The 23051-nt window shown below is 37.1% G+C and overlaps 1 protein-coding gene and 1 long non-coding RNA gene across 3 annotated transcripts in view; one reads left to right on the top strand and one right to left on the bottom strand.

Annotated features, from left to right (window-relative positions):
• The window catches only part of B3GALT1 (beta-1,3-galactosyltransferase 1), a 344112-nt gene that overhangs the window by 142620 nt on the left and 178441 nt on the right, over positions 1-23051 (top strand). The gene's annotated exons all lie outside the window — the stretch shown is intronic.
• On the bottom strand, positions 1475-22989 carry LOC111561864. The gene is made up of 3 exons (XR_002744825.2): positions 22938-22989; positions 3737-3804; positions 1475-1738 (listed from the first exon to the last, which is right to left on the bottom strand). It is a non-coding gene; the product is annotated as an uncharacterized LOC111561864 (long non-coding RNA).

Consider the following 23051-nt stretch of genomic DNA (forward strand, 5'->3'; position numbering starts at 1 on the left):
GGCCAGGGAGGTACGCTGGCATGACTTGGCAATGTCATGCCCCCTTCTCTTGTAAAGTAGTGGAGGCAAGAAAAGAAAAAGTGTGAAATTAAAGTTGCCTATGAGAATTGGAGTGATCATACTGAAACCTGAGTATGGAATGCTGACATAGGCAACTGATGACAGAAAAAGAGAAAGGAAGAAAAAAGGCAATGATGCCAAATTACTCATGTCTTACACAAACATGCCATAACCCTATTCCCTACAGTCATTGTGCTAAATGGAAGATATCCCCCACAGGTACCTAACTTTTCCTAATATAACACATTCTCCTTTCATGAGGTTCATCTGAATTGAACTTTATCTATTTACAAGTGTATAAGGTGTGAGTAACTGGCAATATATTTATATAGCCTGACAACTTCAGGTGCCCTGTGCAGACTGGTCTGTATTATGATAGAAGTTATCTATAGGTATAGTCCTTTTGCAAAGTGAACTGGAAGACTGAAGCAGTATTTTTGAATTGTCTTGTCATTACCTTCATCTCCTTTCATGTATACACAACTGTCAATGACTGTAAATTGGGTGGGTTTATCTGTGTGGGAAGAAGAGAGGAGCACAATACAACCTAAAACTGAAGTGTAAAGCAAGATGAAAAAGCACAAAATAACCACTAGAATCCAAGGTTCACAGTTCTGAAGATGGTGTTTAGAACTGTTATCAATAATTATATTGTATTGTTTTTTGTTTCCAAGTCATTTTATTCAGAATTTTGTGTTTGTTTCCTGGATCAATAAATACCATGCAAAACAATGTAAAAATGGCTACCATCTTCTCTCCCTTATTCCCCCCATCTGAGGACACTCCCCTGGGCCACTTAACTCAGGTGTTCTCCAGATTTGGTGTAGCAAATGAGGTTGAGTGACACTACAGCCTCTTGAATCACATAATTATTTTTTATCATGTTGATTTTGTATTTTGATACTGGCAGAAGTAGGCAGCGTTGGAACACCAATTTTGGAGTGAATGGTCAAAAGTCAGAAAGTCAGATCTAAAGTAAGAATGTGTATGAAGGAGTTCAATCGAGATGTTTAGATGAGAAAATAAGTTATTATTGGTAGAAAATAAACAATAAAACTCTTATTATCTGGTTAAATAAAAGGGGTACTATTTTCTAGAAACCTTAAAAGGAGCACCACCACTAATTTGACTTATATCATTTTCTGAAGATCCTGTACCCCAAGTAACTAAAAGAAATATCATTCAGGATCACCTATTGAGCTGATCTTAAAAAACATTTTGCTGGCTTTTCTTCTAACATAACCCTAATAAATTTTCTCTTGCACTTCCACACAGGAACCTTCTTTCTAGAATTTACCCTATTGACTTTATTATCTAAGCTTTCGCACCATTCAGACTCATAGCCATGTTTGCCCAAAACGCTCAATTGCAAGTGAATATTTACTGTAGAAATTTTGAAACTTCACTTTCAGAATATTTTCCAATATGTTTCTCATTTATTCTGGGTACAGAATTACAGAGAGTCCTAGGCCAACAGCTTTCTTTATCTTCCACTCTAATCCCTTCCTCTTGTTGTCGTTAACCAACTCCTATCAAAGCAGGTAAGGTTTAAGGGGCTGACTTGAATTGGACTCAGCCATCCATTGCTGTTTAGGAAAGGCTGCCTGCAGGAATGACCACTGAATGCTCATCACCCTGACTGAATTTTCATGGCTCTTCCAGATCTTTTCCAGGAATGCTGAAAGTAAGGAAAGGGAAGGGAAGGGGAGGGGATGGGAGGACGGGGAGGGAGAAAGAGAGGAAGAGAGAGGAAGAAAGGAGGAAAGAGGGAGAGAGGGAGGGAGGGAGGAAGTAAGGAAGAAAGAAGTTACTATAATGAAACATAATGTTTAAAATTCTTGGCAATGTTTTGCATACATTCTTCTCTAAAAAGTCACTAACAGCTTTTGGAGAAGCAGGGTGATGAAGACAAGATACAGTATTTAACTATCAAATTATGAGCTCAGAAGGGGAAAGCTGTGGACATTATCAGCAATAACAGGCACTGCTACACTGAGAACTAAGATGTCAACAAGTTTCATAATGCTTCAATGGTTTTAGAAGTGTTTGTACTTGTTCTACACCCTCGGCCACTACCAGTAAAAGAATTATAATTGGGGGCTTGTAGCAGTTGTGAAATATCTGTGTGATTTACCCTCAGGAGATTGGCTTCAAAAACTATAAATGAAAATGCAGAAATGACTTGTGGGTAAATTACATCTGCCTGAATTCCCTTCTTAGCAAATAGTTTTGTGTACCTTCTCCAAAGCCATGGAATGTTAAAGTTGGAAGAAAGCTTAGAGATTATCTCTTTTGACTCCTTCTTATTACAGAAATGCACCTGAGGCTTGATGAAAGGAAATAGTTTGGTACAGTGAATTAAATTTCCCAAGGATAAATTATGAGAAGCGACCATATCCTCAACAAGAGTCACCACAGGCCTGCAAGTAGTTTTAAGTGGACCAGGCAGGTTGGGTAAAGAAATAAAGGGCGTCCTTGCTTTAGACTCTTTCATCTCTCATGGGCAGCACCTGAGGTATCTCCTACCTTTTCCTGAATCTATGTCTTCCTACTCAGAAAGGAGCTCTTCCCTGGGTATGGGGAGCAAGAGGGCACTATTTTACTATTATCCCATTCCCCACCCCATCCCCATCTCCCATCCTAGCCTCTGACCACCTCCCTTTTACTTTGTCTGGTCCCTCCAGTATAGCTGCTGACCCAGCTGAAGCTACCTTTTTGTGAGTCCCTGTTTTCTGTTTTGTTTTTGTTTTTGTTTTTGCTTTACTTCCCAATTCATCCTGATCCACCAACACATGATCCAATTAAACTCATAGCCACAGCAGTGGAAAATCAGATACTTGTAAAAATTCATTCAGCAAACAAATCTGAATTGGCAGAGTTCTTGCGGCCATTCATTAACTGAGGGTGACTGAGGACCCACTCAGCCTTGTGAGAAGAAAAATAAATTAAAATGGCGAGGAAAGAAAGGAATAGTTTTAGGCTGGTCAGTGATCATTTGTTAGCTGAACGTAACACTTTTCTGACAGTGAATTGTGAAAGGTGGTGAATTTTATTAACAGATTTGTATGGGCTCTTTTTTCAAAATTGGTAGGAGCTTAATATAAAAATTTGATTTTTGTCTTCTCTTGATTCACTCATTAGGCATTGTTGTGCCATTGGGTCTTGAGAAATTTTCTAGAGATCTCCTCTTTGAAAGCCTAAGTGTGAAGCTCATGTGTCTTAGTTTAGTTGCTCTTAGTGTGTTTGCTTTTGACACTTAGTACCCTTATCTCACATTTTATACTAGGAAACTGCCTTTAATAGAATATATTTTTCTCAAGGCCCCTGCCAGATAAGCCAGCTTACAATTGGACATGGACCTTCTCAACTGCACTCAACATACATCCCAGAGAGGAAGTGGCAATGTTCTACATGAAGGCACGCCACACAGCTTGAATAATGGGGCAAGCAGAGACCCACAAACGTATTTACACATAAATTTTCCTGAAAATTCAACTAGACTGTATACATTTGAGTTTATATTTCCTACATGACTCATGTTTCTTATAGCACCAAGCACAATCTTACACAGAAGACACCCCCCACCCCCATCAAATCCTCAGAACTGAGCTGAGTTGGGCATGAACAGGAAAGAAGGGGAGCCCAGGAGGAGAATCATTCAGAAGAAGCAACTTACTTGTGGTGTGGTACTCTATGGGAGCACTCCTCTGTATCTCATAGCACATCTCTGTTTCTTCATTCTGGCTGGAATACACAAATGCAAGAGGAAAGGTGAAGAGTTCCCCCATTAAATAATGATTTAAAGTACTATTTACGTCACTTATCTAGAGCTCTCTGAAACCCTTTGGGAGACTACTAGAAGTGGTCAAGCAATGATTTTCAAATCTATATCCCCTAACCTGGATTTTCTCTCTAAATCCTGTCCTGGATATTTGCCCTATAGGAAATTTCCACCCTGATATGCTCCTAGGATCTCAAACTCTGAATGTCCAGTTGCATTCATTGTTCATGCCCCAAATCTGGTTTTTTGCCCTAGTCCCTCCATTTTTGATAGTGTTTCCACTGTCCTTCTAGTTTTTCATCTTATAAACCTTGGAATCATCTAACAGTTTTTCAACTCTAATTCACCTTTTATAAGTTATTGGCCACTAAGTTTCATGTCCATATAATTGTTTTCTTTCAATCTCAGTGTAATCATCCTTTTCCTATGATAATCTTACCTGAATCACCATCAAAACCTCCTAACCAGTCATCTATTATGTTCTCCCATGTTTTCAATTCATCATGAATACAATTAAATGTATCTTCTAAAAATCTCCTTTTGTAATATCATAGCCTTGCCCACAATCTTCTAATTGATCCCATCTAGGATAATGTCCCAACTCTTCACATCACCATTTAAGAACTTCATTTGTTTGGCCCTAACCTACATATCCATTATCAATTTCCTGTACAACATAAACCATTACACTGAACAAAGTTGTCATTATCTCTATCCTCCCTGCTGTGTCCATTTCATTCTGTTCCTTACTTGCAAGTAATGACTCTACTCATCTCATCTGTGACCAATGCCTACCCATTCCTTAGGATACAATATAAGCCCCTTTACCATATGAAATATTCTCCCTCATCTTTAAGCCACACTAATTTTACATTCATCTGGTATTCACCAGTGAAGGCATCTGATCCTGGGCTTTTTTTCTTGGGAGGTTTTTTATTACTGATTCAATCTCTTTATTTGTTATAGGTCTGTTCAGATTTTCTGTTTCTCCTAAGGCCAATTTGGTAGTTTCTGTGTTTCTTGGATCTCTTACTTTCCTTAATCACATTTAATTTTTCCTTCCATCTCCAGAGGTTAAATAAAGCTGAAGGCCAGAGGAAAGATGTTCCCCTTTCGAAAGTAAATCTAAATGGAAACACATTAACTAGAGTTAAGCCAGCTTCTTTACCAAAACTAAATGAGGCAAGAAAATATCTCTCCCTTCCATACAATAAACTGCCCTTCAATATACGTTCCTATGTTTTGAAACAATTCCTAAGGAAAACAAACAGCTGTTAGGTTTGACCTCTCAAAGCCTTTCTAGATCTATTTTTTATAAAGGTAAGTTGTCCAGAGATTCTAAAAAGAATTATCTTAATATTTTATCCTTTTGCTTAGGGAACTCATAGTACAATTGTTCTGGTCCTCTTGTCATTTTGCTTCTCCTAGAAATTGTGTATCAGCTTTCTATGCATATTCAAAAATATTACTAGAAGAGCAGAAAAGGGATTGTGTGTGAGTGTGTGTGTGTAAGAGAAAAGAAAGGATAAAATAGCCACTTTATTTGTGATTATTAGCCACTCTGATGTAGCATTTAGTCAGGATAGTATTACCCACACCCCAAAATGTCTTCTGATCTAACCTATATATTTATTCCTTTCTCTATGTAACTATTACCTCATATTATCTGATCACCTAAATTATCTTTTAGTGTGGGTAGTTAACATAATTATGCTTCTCCAGGGAGAAAAGGGACACTGCAGAAACACACACACACACACAACACACACAGAAAACACCAGCTGCTTCTCCAAGTTCGTTACTCAATAAGCATTTATTGAACACCTACTATGTGTGATGCATATATTATGTGGGACATCTAGTACATAGTTTGAACAAAACAGGTTTGTCTTGTCAAAGATTCAGGGCATGATTCCTTTTGTCAAAGATCCAGTTCATGAGAATCCTACTTTTATCACGTGCAGAGTTCAGTAGTGCAGTTGAACAAAACAGTTGGAGGCTCACATACCAGTGGAAGTTAAATGGTAATTCAGCAATGACCCCAGAGCTTCTGCTGCCCAGGAAACATTTAATGGTGTTACCCAGGAAGTATCATGACACTGTACAAAGGGGCATCTGTTTGCAACTCTAACCTCAACAAAGAAGCAATTCTTCTTGCCAAAGGGACTAGAATAAATCTCTTCCCTTTGCCCCAGCACGCCCCACATCACTGATCCAGCAGAGAGTGCTGAATGCTTACAATAGACTGAAGGCTGCAGGATCAACCAAACCAACAAGAGCCACACCAGGGGTTAACAAGGAAAGTAGGAAGCCAACACTTTGCTGAGCATATTGGGGGGAAGCAAAACCGGGAAGCCATTGATGCAGTCTTTACCCAACACAATCTCCACAGCCAAGTGTACCAACAACTCAAAGTACAGAAATGAGGAAGCAGCCGATCTCAGAACAGACACCCTGGGAAAAGAGTGTCCCTGGCTACAGAAAAGAACATCAGCAGAGCCAAGGCTGAACAAATTCATTCTTGCTTTATTGGTGTGAAATTGTGGCGAGACCTAGCATTGAATCCCAGCTCTGCCACTCTCCTGCTGTGACATTGTGTAAGTCACTGAACCTCCCTGAAGCTTAGATTATTTCGCCTGTAAAACAACCTTCCAAGATTGTGAGAATTAGAGAAAATGAATATAAAGTAGGCATTCACTATATGGCCACTACTTTTATTTTGAAGCATGTATTCACTCATCACAAATGAATCCCTTGATACTCCTCTTAAAGTTCCAACAGGTCTTTTGCTGTTAAGAGTCTCATGTCATATGTCATATGTGGATGCCTGCCTTACAGAGGCCTTTGACATGTCTTATTTGTGCCTAAATGTGGTACACCTGATGATGCCCTTATCACACACTACTTATATTTATCTGTCTCCTTCACTTCTCCTACCTCTGTCCCCTCCATACCAGAAGCTCTTTGGAATCAGACCCACATCTCATTCATCTTTGTCCCCAGTGACTGTCATACTTTGTACACATGGTGGGCACTCAATACAATTTAATACTATGGATGTCTCTCTTTCATCACTTTATGCCACATTTTCATACATTTTTTTTACTTGAAAAGTCAAATCATAAGAAAAATGCAGTACTTTATGGATTTAACTGTGTACGAACATGTGTATTTCTCAATGTGCACGTATATGTGTCTGTGTGTAGAAAATGGGAAACCACCTCACCTTAATTAATAGCTGGGTATCTGCACATGCTAAGGATTTGTGGAGCATTCCTTCTCTAGGTATTGAAGGGAATACCTACAAATGGGACTTTTTTAAATGTTCATATATATTAAATGTTAACAATAGTAGATGTATATGAAGAAGACTCCTCTGCTACGCTTCAGAAATAAAATGCAGTCATTTCATCTGTGTGACTATGTGTGTATTTATGTCCCGAAAAGTATTTAATACAAATAAGCCTAAAAAATATTAGGATTCAAAACAGCAGACAGTCAACTGTGGCCGATGTGGACATTAACCATTGTGCCTCATTTCCTATTCATTGTTGCTAATTTTAGTTTTCAGGCTCACATATAGCAATTTTAATACTCTGAAAATTCCATGAGCTCTTTTGTTAAAACCCATCCTCGCTCATGGTGATCTCACTGTTAATTATTTTTTAATAAGTAGCTTTACTCCAGCATCCCAGAACCTGTTTGAGCTGCCAACATTAAAAGATAGAAACTACAGAAAGAGCAGCAATATCTCTCTGGAATTACAGAATTATCAAGCTTCTGAAAAACAAAGGCTTTAGAAGTCAGTGGGCTCAGCTTCCCTCCCCAGTGTCTCACATGCTCTACCAGGTGATTCACAGGAGATTGACAGGCTCAGCCTCCTCTAATAGGTGTCCGCAGTAGCTGAGCAAAGCTTGCATGCAGTGTTCAATATGCTTGAGTCTCCTTGAAACTACACAAATGAAAGTATCAAAACTATTTGAATAGCCAAAAGTTATGTGTGCCACTACTGCCATTGCCCTCGTGGGAGTTCATCAGTTGGTTCCATCTAGTCCATCCCTACCCATTCGTCACCCCTTCTAGCTATCCAGTGTCCCTGCCATGCATTCTTGGAGGATTATGAGTGATTTTCCCCAGCCACTGAAATAGAGCTATCTACACACAGTAGATACAACTTAAGACTTGGTCATCTGTCTGTAGGGTTCATGGGCAAGTTCTTGGGTTGCACTCCTGCTGGACAATAAACAGGTGATACACAGGTTGGTTACTTGGATGGGTAGTAAGTGGTGGTGAGGAATATGGCCTCTGGCAGGTTGACATCCTGGCCTCAGCACTTACTGGTTGTGTGATCCTGGACATTTCACCTTTTGTGCCTCTGTTTCCCTTTTCATAAAGTGGAATTAATAATAATTGTATTTATTATAGGATTCTTGTGAGGAGTAAATGGATTGATACTCATAACTAATGTAGGCTAGGTGGCATTTAAGAAATACTTAATAACAATACTGGCTGTATTAACCTCATCAAATAGAACTGAGAAGAACAAACCATACAGCTCCTTATTACCAGCTTCTGCTCTGTTGACAGCCTGCTGCTGGCTGTTCAGGCTGAACTGTGAGGTCTGACTTATGAAATCTTTTTTAGTCTTTCTACTTCCCACCTCTTCCAGTCCAGGAATGAGTTAGAAGAGGGAGCTAAAAATTTATTCTGCAAGTTTACATCAGAATTTTCTCTCATCTACCTAGACCAACTTGTTTTTCTTTTTTAACTTATGACTGTGTTATTTTTGTACTCTCAGGTCCTGTAATGACACCTTTCATATTCCTTCAACCCCAAGTAACTCCCCACTAAATTAGTAATTAGTGCCTCTACTTGTCTGGGGAAGATAAAAAGGCCTCCATAGTAGAATAGCAAATTCCATGAACAAATATTGGCAAAGGAAATTGATTCATATTCTTAGAAACAGTATCCTGTCATATTAATCTGGAACTATACTTCTTACCCAGAGATTTACATTAATATCTTATTCAAACTACTTAATCCTAACTTGTACCATACTCAATGAGACATTTGAATGCTACCAAATGATTGACTATAAGTTAGAACTTAAAACAAGCAAGAAAGTTAACAAAGACTACTTAACTATGTAATCTAGAAATCTCAACATTCAAGCATAAGGCAGGCTGGTGTGCATCATGATTTCATAAATAACTCAGGAGAGAGGTGCCTGGGTAGCTCAATGGGTTAAATGTCTGACTCTTGATCTCAGCTCAGGTCTTGCTTACATATATATATTATATATAAAATCTAATATTCTCCCCTCACATAAATCTAGAATGTGTCTATGTAATGGGAATAAAAGATGACAGCAGGGTTCTCTAAGTCCACTAGAGATAGATAGATAGATAGATAGATAGATAGATAGATCTGCTTAGATATCTCTCTCTCTCTCTCTCTCTACATATATATATATATATATATATATATATATATATATACATAGATATATATAGATATGTATCCCCATATATAGATATATATATACATATATATCTATACATATATATATGTAGAGAGAGAGAGAGAGAGATTCTCAGAAGAGTTGAAATTATAATCTCAATGCAAGAAGTTGAGCTTTCAAAAATTCAGAAGAAAAGTAAAACTGAAGAACTATCCATACATTTGACCAAATGGCCAAATTACTCTCTTTTGTTTCTCAACCACAAACTACACTGACTAAATCTGATTATGCAGTCTTAAAAAATAATAATTTAGGTCCTGGAAATCAACATATTGTGACACATGTATAGAAATTATAGACTCAAATGGAAACAAAATACCACCTTAGCAAGGAAGCTCAGAAAATACATTTTAGGCACTGAAAATTTTATTTTGGGATGAGAACATGAAAATACATTTAAAATTGTTTATTGACAGTTGGTAAGTCATTTTTTCCCATTTTTTTTCTCTGTGTGGTACAGATGGGAGGCTAACATCTTCCAAAATCATTTCTCAGTTATACATATGTGTAAATTAGTGTGTGCAAATTACAAGTTTTCTTTGTGTGCTTTATTAAATCCTGTCAAAGCTGTTATTAAGACTGATTTTATATTGTCTAGTACTTGTGAAAATTGACAATGTAGGTTTGTGAGTTAGTCACTCCAAAGACTTCTAAATATCTGATCAAATGTCAGCAAAGTAATAAAAATGTCTGAATGTATAAATATCCATGCTCACATACCATTAACATTTTCATTCATGTAAGTTCATTACTCACTTCAGAAAGATTCCCTACATAGGGACAGCAACTCTGCAGCTCCTGGCCCTCGCTAACACACACTGCGAGTTTCACTGTATGTTTAGATGTTACAATGACAGTCTAGCAGACTTAGATAACCCTGCCGTCACCCTCTATTCCCATCCCATAGACACCTTCTAGACTTATGTGAGGGAAGAATGTTAGATTTTCTAAAACAGTAGAGATCTTCAGACTGGCAAACCACTTAATACTCTTCCTCCTGCCCATAATTTCCCCATTCAAATGGTGTCCTCTCCAGGTTATAGTGGAGCCCAGTTTGAACTTGAGAAGTCAGTTGTTCAAAGGTTTTGCCTGTGGCTCATCACTTAGGTCTAATCATACAGTGGGTCCATGGAGACCCTATGACAAAGAGCAAAAGCAAGCAAAGTAACCACTACAAATATAAGTATAAAGCTCATTGTTGAATAGAGAAATTTTCAGGGTCTGACTTTTTTTCTTTTAGAATTGCACTTAGCAGAGTTGAATTTTCTTGTGAAGTATTAACAGCTTTTTCAATCCTTTTCTATATGCATTTCCCTTAAAATTCTAAAGAATCTAAATTTAAACCACTATGATATTAAGGAAGAAGAATTGTACTTCAGTGTGTTGTGCTTCAAGCATGTAATTGGAAAGAAAAAGGCATCAAAAATGAGAATAATGACAAGGCATTCAGGCATTGAACTGGCATATTTGAAAGTTGTGACTTATACTGGATTAGCCGTCCTAAAGCTTATTATTGGTGCAGCAATGGGAAAACTGATTATAGTGTATAATCTATACAGAATTTGACCACACTCACTTAATAAATACTCAATTTTGGCACTTATCTAAGAAATGTAGTGTCTGGATTTTAGACAGGGCTGGAAGCCGAAAAAATCCATAGATCTTTTCCCTAATACCTTAGAGAAAAATAGGTTTTAATGAATACTAACGGAGAAAATGTATTTGTAAAGTACAGTGCTGGGTGCTGGGGATGCCACAGTGAAGAGGATGGAGCACACCCTCTCGTGAGGGGAAGGATAAGAGGCAACTCAGAATGAGTATGATAAAGGTCTCTCACAGGGGAAAATTATTTTTCAGCTGGATGGAGATAGACAACATTGGCAGATAGAAGTATGCTTATGCAGACCTGGAGGAAAATTGTTCAGTTTGGTACCTAGTTTGGTTATTCAAATGGAGATCTCTAATGGACAATTGAGTTTGCACATTTTAAAGCTCAAGAGAGGCCTTTGGGCTGGAGAGTAATCTGGGAGAACTGTCAACTTTTGATCCTTGAAACATCAGGACTGACTGAGATCAACAGGGGAGAGTGTGCAGAGAGAAAAAAGGAGAGAGCCCAGGGAAGAAATCTTAAGGGTCACTAAAATGTGAAGGGTAGACTAGGGTGGGAAGCCTGCACAGCAGCCTATGAGGTACAATATTAATGCTGAAAGATGCAAGCCAGTGTGTGTTCACAGCAACAAAGGAGCAGGGATCAACTCTATGAGTTATGTTGTCATCTTTTGCCAAAATGTTTAAGAAAGCCCATCTACATAGCATTCATGTAAAAATTTTATCAGATTTTGTCTAGAGTGTGAAAATATACATGAAATATGGACAAATGTTTTATAATTCGCTTACCAAGACTCATAACCAAGGAAAGATATCAAGGTTTTTTGAACCCTTCCTTAACATTAGTGGTCAAGACATTTACCAATAAACAGCAATTTAAGTTAATGTGGTATAATTTATATGAGTGTAGAATAAGTGAGCATGTATTTTATTAATTACTTCAAACTGATATGATTCCCTCAAGTAATCGGTTAAAGTATTTTCATGATCCATGCATACACTGTGTTTCCCCTACCAGCACACAAACTTGATTCACTTGTGTAAATAGGACCTGACATTAATATTTACACCATGGTAATCAGCATATGATACAAATAAAGGCTTTTATTTTTCATGGACTAATGTTTGTTAAACATTTGCCAACATATCACTGGCAAAGTGTATGAATAGACTGATCTACTTCATCTTAAGAAGATAAGGCATTCCTGGAGCTCCTGGGTAGCTCAGTCAGTTAAACAGACTCTTGAGTTCATTCAGCTCAAGTCCCAATCCCACAGTTTCTGAGATTGAACCCTGCATCAGGCTTGCACTAACAAACAGCACAGAGCCTGCTTGGGATTCTTTCCTCTCTCCCGGCCCTTCCCCCACTCATGCGCTCGCTCTCTCCCTCTCTCTCTCTCTCTCTCTCAAAATAAATAAACTTGAAAAAAAATTAGATAAGGCATTTCTGCCTGGTATCCATTTATCTCTATGAAGTATGAAGCAAAGTCATCTACAGAGTAGTAGAGAGAAGATTTGAGGCACTTAAATAAAACCTCAATTGCTGCTGTGTAGATTCCTGTGTCTGGCCAGAGTTTGAACTAGATGATCCTGAAAGTCCATCCAACTCTATGAATATTTGATATTATAAAAGTGCTACGAAGGAGCAAAAAATTCTAATTCACTTTTTAAATTAGTTTTCCAAATTTCCTCCCAGACTTGTAGATATAAGAATCACTTGTCATTTTTCTTATTTTATTTTTTATCACTACTATTCAATTGCTCACTAAGTTTCATTTTGAAAAATCTATAATTCTATGATTTAGAAATTGATTGTGATTTAGAAGAACAAAAGAACCAAATCTGAGACGAGGACAAGAGGTATATTTAAATAGTTGAAATTGTGGAAATGGTGTAAGAACTTTAATTAGAAAAGCATCCTAGACTAGTTCCAAATGTTTTTTTTGGTTTGGAATTTACTTTTTTAATATTTTAATTTTTGGCCATTGTCAACAGTTCTGTTTTTCTTTGGCTCAAAGTTGCAATGCAAGTACTACAGGGTAGTTTAATATGTATAAGTAGACACAGAAGGCTTTGGGCAAGTGACTAATCAGACAAAAACTTCAATATTGAAGTCATATTAGATTAAAGGTATTAAAATTTTATCAGAATAAACCATAAGGGAAACTAAAAATTGACACTTTGCATATTAGAAATTTTCTTGTACCAATTGTAAAATACTTATTTCACTTATTATTTCTTCAACACTATCTAGAAGACCTTGGTTCCTTGTACATTTGCATAATTATACAGATGCGAGAAAAATGTAAAGCAAAATAATGTTTTCAGTGGACTGTAGGGCAGTGATACAAATCCTGAAAAGTGCACTTGTGCTGAGTTCTGTCTTTTTTGCTCTGTTCCCAGCCTATGGTAAAGGCAGAGGACCATTTCTGAAGAGAGCATTTTAACCACTCCAGTTGGAAAATATTTCTGTAGTCTGATGTGGATTGCTTCTGTGGATTGCTCTTTTACAGGGAGACACTAATGAGCTGATATCCCTACCATTTCACCGATAGTTTAGTCTTTGGGCATTTCAGAGAGAGATAAATCTCCTCTCTTCTTTCTTCAGTGGAGAAAAGAACTCAGTCCTACTCTGGAACCAAAGTCTCAGCTGCTCTTGCTTATGAATGATGAGTAGCAGTGATGGTTCCTCAATTCCAGAAGTGAGTGGCAATTCACTTTTTTTTAGCCAATTCCAATTTTTATCCCAGTTTCAGGAAGTCTGTTTGTCTTGCTCTGAGTCTGGTCTTTCCCAACAAAGTTATTTTTTGGAAAAAGTCTTTGGCATTCAATTGCCCTCCATAACATTGGCCCATCTCCAAATAGGAGGTCCTCCTATTTGTAAGCTAAGTGACATTTCATAAACATAGCAATGCTCTTCAGCAGAGAAATCTGAAGTTTATGCAGCATGTGTGAAAGGTGGATTTTGTCACTTGAGCATTTAGAGCTCTTCTTATAGCTGTCCCTAAGTCATAACAAAGGTGCAAACCTTGGAAGTTATTGCAGGAAACTGTCTCTAGCTGTTCTGTTTTATCTCTTACTTGTATGGTTCTCTACTGTATGGAAATGGGAATAATGTCGGGTACCATGGAGTGTACAAGTGTACCTGGCCTGTGTTTTAAAGAACCAGAAACAGTCCAGTAGGTCAGGGAACAATGCTAATAAAGTTCAGATACATTCAAGTGAGATTCAGTAGAAGGAACAAGCTTGCTGTTCTCTACAATTCCAAAGGTATCTTGAGAAAAGATTTTGTTATTGTGATCTGGCTTTTTGGGTCTCAGAGGCCTGAGTACTTCCCATATTCTAATTGTTTGCATACTCTTTCTAGAATAATTTATGAAGGAACTGTGTGAATTAATAGGTATGAAGAATCTTTCAAAATACAATTTGTGAGAGTCTGGATCCTCTTTTTATTATGCATGTGAGTTTCCTTGTGGCCAGAAGGTGTTGGCTACGCCTCTGTTAGTAGACTTCTAGGAATCCACCCTTATTTTATTGAATAAGGTATACACTGATGGTGACATTACCTTATCAGAAGATTTTTACATAACTGAAGCATAACTGCTACCTGGCTGACAGTGACTGCACAACGCCTTGCATTGTAAAGTAAACCTTGTTTCAGAAAGGTTAAAAAGTGAAAATATGTGCAGCTGACAGTTGATGAAATAACGTAATGAGGGAGAATTTCCTGGATTGCTCCATCACATTTACAGATTTGATAAATAGCCTATGAAGAATTGTTCCTGATAGTTTGTCTTTGTTAATGCAATTTGTAGTCTTCAGATGTATGTTTGATCAACAGGAGGGAAAAGAAAGATAAGCTATAAATCTCTGGATTTTCTTCATCAGGCAATGGAGCTTAAATCCTCAATGCAGGATGGACATCTACTATCACCATTAGGCTACAAAAGAAATAAATTGAATAAGTGGGAAAATATTCCTTTAAATCTGGGAAGCCATGCCATCACCCTCTTATCCCTCAATTCCAATGTGTGAAATCTCGCTAGTATTTTATTGGAGATGCTTTTATAGCTCTTTGTGTTTCATTAAACCCCAAAGCAATCTCTATAATACACTATGGCAAGTGCCAAACTGCTGCTTGAGTTACTCTATGGAAAAGACTGTTTTGGTGGTGCGTTAACTCCCTCTAGCCCCAGGAGGGCCAATCTGTACAGTCTGATTTCTTCAAACCAACGAAAAGTTCTGTCTGCTTGGAATGCCATCCACCCCATTCGAGTGCTTCTAAGCTGTTGTTCTCCAGCAGGGTTTTTCAGTCTAAATACTACTGACATTTGGGACTATGTCGACAAGAGCTGTCCAGTGATCTGTATGTAGGATGTTTGGCAGAATTCTTAGCCACGAGGTGCCACAACTACCTTCTGTACAAAAGTAACAATCAAAAATGTCTCCCAACATTCCAAAGGTTCCCTGGGACATAAAATTGACCCAATTGAGAACCATTGTTCTAAAGTGCTCTTTTTTCAGCTAGAGATGCCTTGGAAGGATAAGGTCAGATATTTCCAGAACTAGTTCTCACCCATGTAATTATGATGATTAAATATAAAACCAAAGGATGAATTGATTAGCCAGAAGTTATTATATAATGAGTAAAACCGATGCTTTCAGCTTAGGGACTCAATATTGCAACATGAAGCTACACTGTGAGATAATTTAGTGTCGGGGGTGGGTTTGAAGACAGGGAGGATGATGGCATTTGCTTCTCTCCCTGTCACACAATTTCTGTAAGGGAAAAACTAAAACTTTCAGATGTGTGAGGAAACAGCCAAAAGCGCACAGGGTCAGTGTTATTCATTGTAGACTCTTCTGATCCTATATATTTTTAAAAGGCATAAAAATTGTAAGTTTTTCATGAAGAAAAAACACAAAGAAAATAACAAATTATAGTATAATTCAACTAAAAATGTTATTATAACAACACTACTCCTACCCCATCCGTGCTTTGCTCCCATCCACATGAAAGTATTTGTCACCCAAGTACTTCCCCAGAAGTACATTTTTTTTGTATATAAATGGCCTTATTCTTGGTATTCTTTAGTAATTAAGTACTTCGCTATCAGAGCTGTGATTAGTTTTCAAAAATATATCAAAACAAAAACTGCATTCATTTTGCATATACAGAAAAAATTCTCTAAGAATTTGCCAGAGAGAGTACTGGTCCTACTGCTATAGTGTGAAAAGCCAAGTATGTCATCATCTGCAAGCAATCAATGCTCACATGGAACCAACATGGAATGGCATCCTCTCTCACATGAAATGTTGCAATAGTCCATTTCCTAGTCTCCTTGCTTCCATCTTGCCCCTTAAAGTTTATTCTCTCCCCTGTAACAGAGTGATCCTATTAACCATCATGGAGATCGTGTAAATACTTTGTGCAAAGCACTGCAGTGGCTCCTCATCTTACTTAGGAGTAAAAGCTAAAGACTTTTGAATGGTCTACAAGGTCCCATCTCTCTGGTTTCATCTCTTCCTCTCCACTTTGGTCGCTCCACTCCAGCTACATTGGCCTTCTCAGTTTTCTGAAATCATCAGCTCTAGTGTCGGCAGTGCTTTTCTAAGGAAATATATATACGTGTAAATATCTTTATTATATATAGATATATAGATATGTATCACTTCCTCATTTCCGTTAAGTCTGTTTTAATATCACCTTTTCAGGGAGGTTTCTTCAGACTATTTAAACTTGATATGTCATGACCCTCCCCATCCCACTGCCCTTCTCCTTCTCCTCCTTCCCTTTATTTTTTCCCCATAACATGTGTTTTTCTAATATATTAAGTACTTTTTGTTTTGGTTTGTATTCTCCACTCCTCCCAAGAAAAAAAATCAAAATTCAGTGAAGACAAAGATTTTTTACTACATGATCTCCTATTATATCACAAAAGCCTAATAAAGGCAGTTGATATATATGTATGATTCTGAAATCTGTATTATAAAAATAAATAATAGACATGAAAATCAAAATGATTTTCAAAATATGAATGCAAAAACCAAGAAGTTTCAAGATTTCTTGATACTCAGTGTTTTTGAAGAATGGAGTTTCAAATTACATTTGATGTGGTCTGTTTTAAATCCTTATTACCCTAAAAGATAGCAATCAGCCATGGAGAGGAATAATTTATAATTCAAAGAATTTCTCATTTTCAAATATGAAATGTATTAAATGTTTTTTAAGTCATCATATTTCTGTGGAGAAATGCCGATGATTAGATGATTATCATTTGAATTGAATCAGGTTGAGGAAAAAGGGATGGATCTAACATTTATTGCTATAAATATTTTATTTATTGGAAAACACACTATGAGAAGATAAACAATCTATTTCATTTAGGAATGATATATGTAGGGTATATATAATCAGATGATTTTTTTAAACATAAGTTAGATAGTGACTCAAGGGACTTTCTGTCAGTGGTTCCAAATTCTAATTTATATAGTGTCCATTAGTCAAGGTTCTCTAGAGAAACACTACCAACAGGATTTCACATACATATATAGTGAATATATTTATGTTTATAAAGAAGTTTATTTTAAGGAATTGGCTTATGCAATTATGGAAGCTAAGAAGTCCCAAGATCTGCAGTCAGCAAAAGGGAAGCCCAGGAGAGCTGATGGTTTAAGTTCCAGATAGAAAGCCAGCAGGATTGCACCCCAAGAAGAGTCAATGTTTCAGTTCAAATCCAAAATCAGGAAAAAATCAGTGTCCAAGCTCAAACCATGGGTCAGAAGGCGTTCCCTCTTACTTGAGGGAGGGTTGGCCTTTTTTATTCTATTCAGGCCTTCAACTGACTGGATGAGGGCCACCCACATTAGGGAGGCAATCTTCTTTACCCAGTCTAAAGATTAAAGTGCTATTCTCATTCAAAAATACCCTCACAGACACACCAGAATAATGTTTGACCAAATCTCTGGACATGCTGTTGTTTAGTCAAGTTGGCACAAAATGTACTATTGCATTGTATTCCAAGTTTCTCTACAATTTCTTAAGTATTAAAGATTTTTTCCAAATAATGACTTTAGAACAAAACTATATATATCCTCATTGTCTTCAAAAGTAAAGGCCATATGTTGTTTATTATGTGAAGGAAACAAATATTTCAAAAACTGTTTGAGATAATGTCAAAAAATTATGTTTTTAAAATTCTCTAAATGTTTGAGGCACCTGGCTGGCTCAGTTGGTGGAGCCTATGACTCTTGATTTCAGGGTTGTATGTTCAAGCCTCACATTGGGTGTGGAGCCTACCTAAAAAATATCTCTGGATGTTTTTGTATTGAAAACTCTCCATGTAAAGATGAATGCAAATTTAGAGGAGAAGGTTTATGACAACTGTAAGTACATTTCTATTCCATTGTAAAAATGGTATAAATGTAACATTTCTTTTCAAAGGAGGGGCTTCTATCTTATTAAATGTTATTTTCATTTTTTATACAGTATTTGAAAGGAAATTATACACATTTCAGAACCACCTTCTTAAAAGAATGACAGTTACATAGGTAATGGCCCCAAAACAAATACATTCCTACAACTTTCATTTTCTCAGAACTACACAATGTTCAACTTCTCTGTGAGCATATTCTCTTCAGTGCTCTTTCTAATTATTCAACTGAGAGGTTGTTTTTTTTTTTCAGGAAATACCTTGGTGTTGGAGTCACTATAAGCTGCTTTAACTCAGTTAACCCTACAGAGAAAACTGGGTCATAGCTTCTCTGTATTGCCCAATAATACACTCAACCATTGTAATGGGAAAAGAGACCCCGTGACTTGACACTAAAGCAAGAATTGATATATATGTGGCTGTATTCAAAATACTTAACAACTGGAAAGCTGTAGGTACTAACCAATCAGAACACATGACGTAAATGTCATTAAGTGAATGTGACTGAATTTCGCGGTGGAATTTTGGAAGCTGTTGGTACATAAGAGACCAATGATGTCTACTAATTTAATCATGCCTATATAAATGTCATGTTTTCTTTGGCATGTCCTCACATTTTTGCATTTCAAACTCTAAAGTATAAATCCTAAAGCTTTCTGAGGATATGATAGTTTAAAAAACATGTTGGCATTGTTGATATTTTATGAAACTATTCCAAACTAAATAATACATCTGAAAATTTTTAACCTAAAATTTCTCAGAAAGTGTTGTCAAAGACAAATGGGTACTATTGAGAATGGGCTACTTCTGTGTGTGTGTGTGTGTGTGTGTGTGTGTGTGTGTGTGTGTGTGTGTAGGTATCTGGTCTAATAAAGGTACACAGTAAAAGAAGCCCATCCCTCCGAAACATAACAGTTAGAGTTGGGAAATACACATACATAAACAATTAGAAAACTAGATCAAATGTGGTGATTCCTGTAAAGAAGCATGGGAGAATATCTGGAGCATCAAGGGGAACAAGATCCCTTTGTAATACAAGACCTCAGAAAATGCTTCACGGACTAGGTGATGGCTTAGAGCATGAGAAGGGAAGAGGAAAATGAAAAAGCAGGCTTTGGGTTATCTCACTGTGAGCCATAAATGGTAAACTAAGGCACTGTATTTGTTAAGGTGGGATATAAAGAAAATTGAAAGATAGAAAAAGTGTTATTCTAGACAGAAAATAATTAGGTTCTGAAATAAGAGAAACTGTTACTAATTCTTATAGGAGACTGGGGTGATATTTAGCAGATTGTGTAATCCTTAGAAAGAGTAACTGCTATTCATCAGATTTCATTCCCATTATTCCCAATAAGCCCAGCACTAGGGATACTGTTGAACAAGACTGGCACCTTGCACACTATCTTGCTCATGGTGAATATTTTCAAAATATATATTTATAAAATCAAGATAAAAATCCTTATATTAAGAGCCCATAAAGAGGTCTAACAAATATGTTTTTCAAGATACCAAATTGTCCAATTAGAATCCTTAAGAGTCACGAGAATTATCTACTTCAGAATTATCTAGTTAGATATTTAGAATAATTAGATATTATGATCTAGTTAGTTATCTAAGAAAACTTTTTGATATGAACTATTTCTAAGGACCTCTGAATAACCAGAAAATATGTCCCCCTTATCACACTGCTGAACAAAAATTAAAAAGTAATGACTGGTTATTGTCACATTTGCCTTGCACCATTAATCCTAACAAGTAAATTGGAAGTTAGACATTAACTAGTCCTGAATTAAGCTTTGCTGTTCTATCTATTCATGGAAATTATTGTTTTAATTAAAGATACAACTGCAGTAAATAGCAATGTAAGTGGCCTCAGGATCTACATGAACCACCAATTACCAGAATTTAGTATATATTAGATACAACTAATAATAGTATTAAAAGAGGAAGGAAATTGACAGTCATATTCAGGGCCTCTAGAACTGTGAATCAAATATTTTTACTTGTTGTTAAGATGGTCCCTGCCAACAGGCTGTTCAGAAATACCCAGTGGAGTTATAAAACAAGAATTTATCTTAGTTTGTGAATGGAAGGTTTAGTGATTAGAAAGCATGGTTTCTATCTTTCCCTCCCTCTGCTTCCTATCCCATTATAGATATATATCTTTTCCTCATTTCCTTGGAAAACATTTTAATAAGTATTCCAACTTATTTTATGGAAACAAAAGATTAATACTTAGAAATGTACTTGTGACATAAAATGATCAGTTAGTGAGCTTGAGGCATCTGGACTGAAAAATATTTTGATGCAACCGCTAGAGAAGCTCTTGTCAAATAAAAACAAGTCCATGAAGTAACCAAATAGTCCATGCTGAGTTGAGTTTGTTCAATAGTATATAGACCCAGGTTAACTCAAAAAAGTCTGCAACATCTTGCTTTGGACAGATGTAAATCATATACTGACAAATGCATTATTGATAAACTGGCACAATTTGATGAAAATATTAGGCCAAAGAGATGAAAGACCAGAGAAGGAAGTCAAAATTTGTCTTTTTTTTTTAAGAAATAATTTTTTCAAAGAATTTGTATTTTGATTATTTTTACATGCTGGGAAATTTGACACAGAATGAATAGTTGCATTTTTGTTATATGTATACAAAATAGATGAACAAATTTTTGTTAATGTTTATTCATTTTTGAGAGAGAGACAGACAGAGGGTAAGTGGGGGAGGGGTAGAGAGAGAGGGAGACACAGAATCTGAAGAAGGCTCCAGACTATGAGCTGTTGGTACAGAGCCCGACGTGGGGCTCGAACTCATGGACTGTGAGATCATGACCTGAGTGGAAGTCAGATGAAAACCGACTGAGCCACCCAGGGGCCCCTGTATTAACAAATTATTAAGAACCACTTGTCTCCAGTACAAAAAAGGCAGAGTTAGAATCACCTCCTGAATTACTTTTGACTGCATGTCAAGACAAGCAGCTAGCCTGGCACCTGATGCTGGAAGTATATTTTCCCAAATCACAGACATACAATAACCTCAAGCATCTTTCCCAGGACCGTGGTGTGGGCCTGCCAGATGAACCACCCCCCACACACTGATGACTGGACCCTTGTGTGGCATGCACACAAAAGTTGTCTTGCTTTTGGAGTGCTTTATCATCCTCCATTTTCCACAGCGTGTGAATAAAAATGGCCTCCGCTTGGAAAAGTTAAAGTCAAATCAAGAAATGAAATTGATTCCCCATCCACTGTAATATAAGAGAAACTGAATGGTTGGAAACTGCTTTTATGCTATTTTGACACATTGACTCTCAACCCTGTCATACTCCAAGCTCCGTTTTTATAGCAAATATTTTACGAGACATCTTTATTTGCCTCAAAGAAATTTCAATATAACCTCCCTGCACAGACTATCTCAAAGAAACAAATACAATGCCCTAGACATAAAGGAAAAATATATAAATGCCCTGAAGCACAACGTCAGTAGGTGACATAATGAAGTAATCAAACACTTGCATCTATCCCGAGGTAGACTCACCATAGACTCATGGTGAGTGTGACAGCTACAAAGGCTGACTGATACAGGTGAGTGTATTGGAAACTCAAATGCCAAGAGCAGTGTTACTGCCTTGTGATGTTATTTTCCAAAACAGTGAACAACTCCCGGCAAATAAAAAACCTGAACAAAATACAGTCTTTCCTCCATACACACGCTAGTGCCATTCCTGATAAATTCAGTATATATGAAAACCATGCCAAAAATGATATGTGTTCCACCTTGTGTAAAAGTATTAGGTTGCAGACTTCTGTACTTATACCCAGGTGTTTTACCTTCATGCATATAGGAAAGCCATGTAGGATGGGGAACTACTCTGTACATTGGAGGGTACCTAGCATCCCTGGCCTCTGCCCACTAAATACCAGCAGCACCCTCTCTGTTTTTGTGGCAACCAAAACCATCTGCAGAGATCCTCAATACACCCTCCGAGGAGTGGTACCAATGCTGTTGAGAGCTATGCCTGGTTCTCAGCAGGGCATGTGATCATTACCCCTTCTGCCCTGCCCCAATCCCGGGAAAGCCTAAATTATGCCTATTCTGAGTTCCTGTCTATCAGAATAATTCCTAATAAGTCCAACATGCAAAGTAGTGAAAAAAAAATTTTATCCCCAAATTCTTTAAAAGTTTGTTCTCACAACTATGTGAAGAAAAAAAATGTAAAGTTCAAAAGAAGCAGAAAGTACTGATAATGTCTTTTTTAAGTGAATACATGAGGGCTCTCAGTGCTAAAGGTGCTGAGTTGTTGGAGAAGCCCTTGTCTTATATTTTTCACATCCTCCTCCCCAATCTCCATCAATTAATATCTATAAAATATTGAGAAGAGTTTCTGGTTACATATTAAGTGCTATATAATCTTTGCTAAATAACTAAATAAGTATTCCCAAAGTTATTCCAAAATTCAAATCTCAACATATTTCTCCCTTAATCAGAAATTTGAGGGTTTTTTTTTAATTCAAATAGTTTCTGGGACACCTGGGTGGCTCAGTCGGTTAGGCATCTAACTTTGGCTCAGGTCATGATCTCAGGTGTTTGAGCCCCACGTCGGGCTCTGTGCTGACAGCTCAGAGCCTGGAGTCTGCTTCAGAT

The sequence above is a fragment of the Felis catus genome, chromosome C1 (genome assembly GCF_018350175.1).
Source record: "Felis catus isolate Fca126 chromosome C1, F.catus_Fca126_mat1.0, whole genome shotgun sequence".
Lineage (NCBI taxonomy): Eukaryota > Metazoa > Chordata > Mammalia > Carnivora > Felidae > Felis > Felis catus.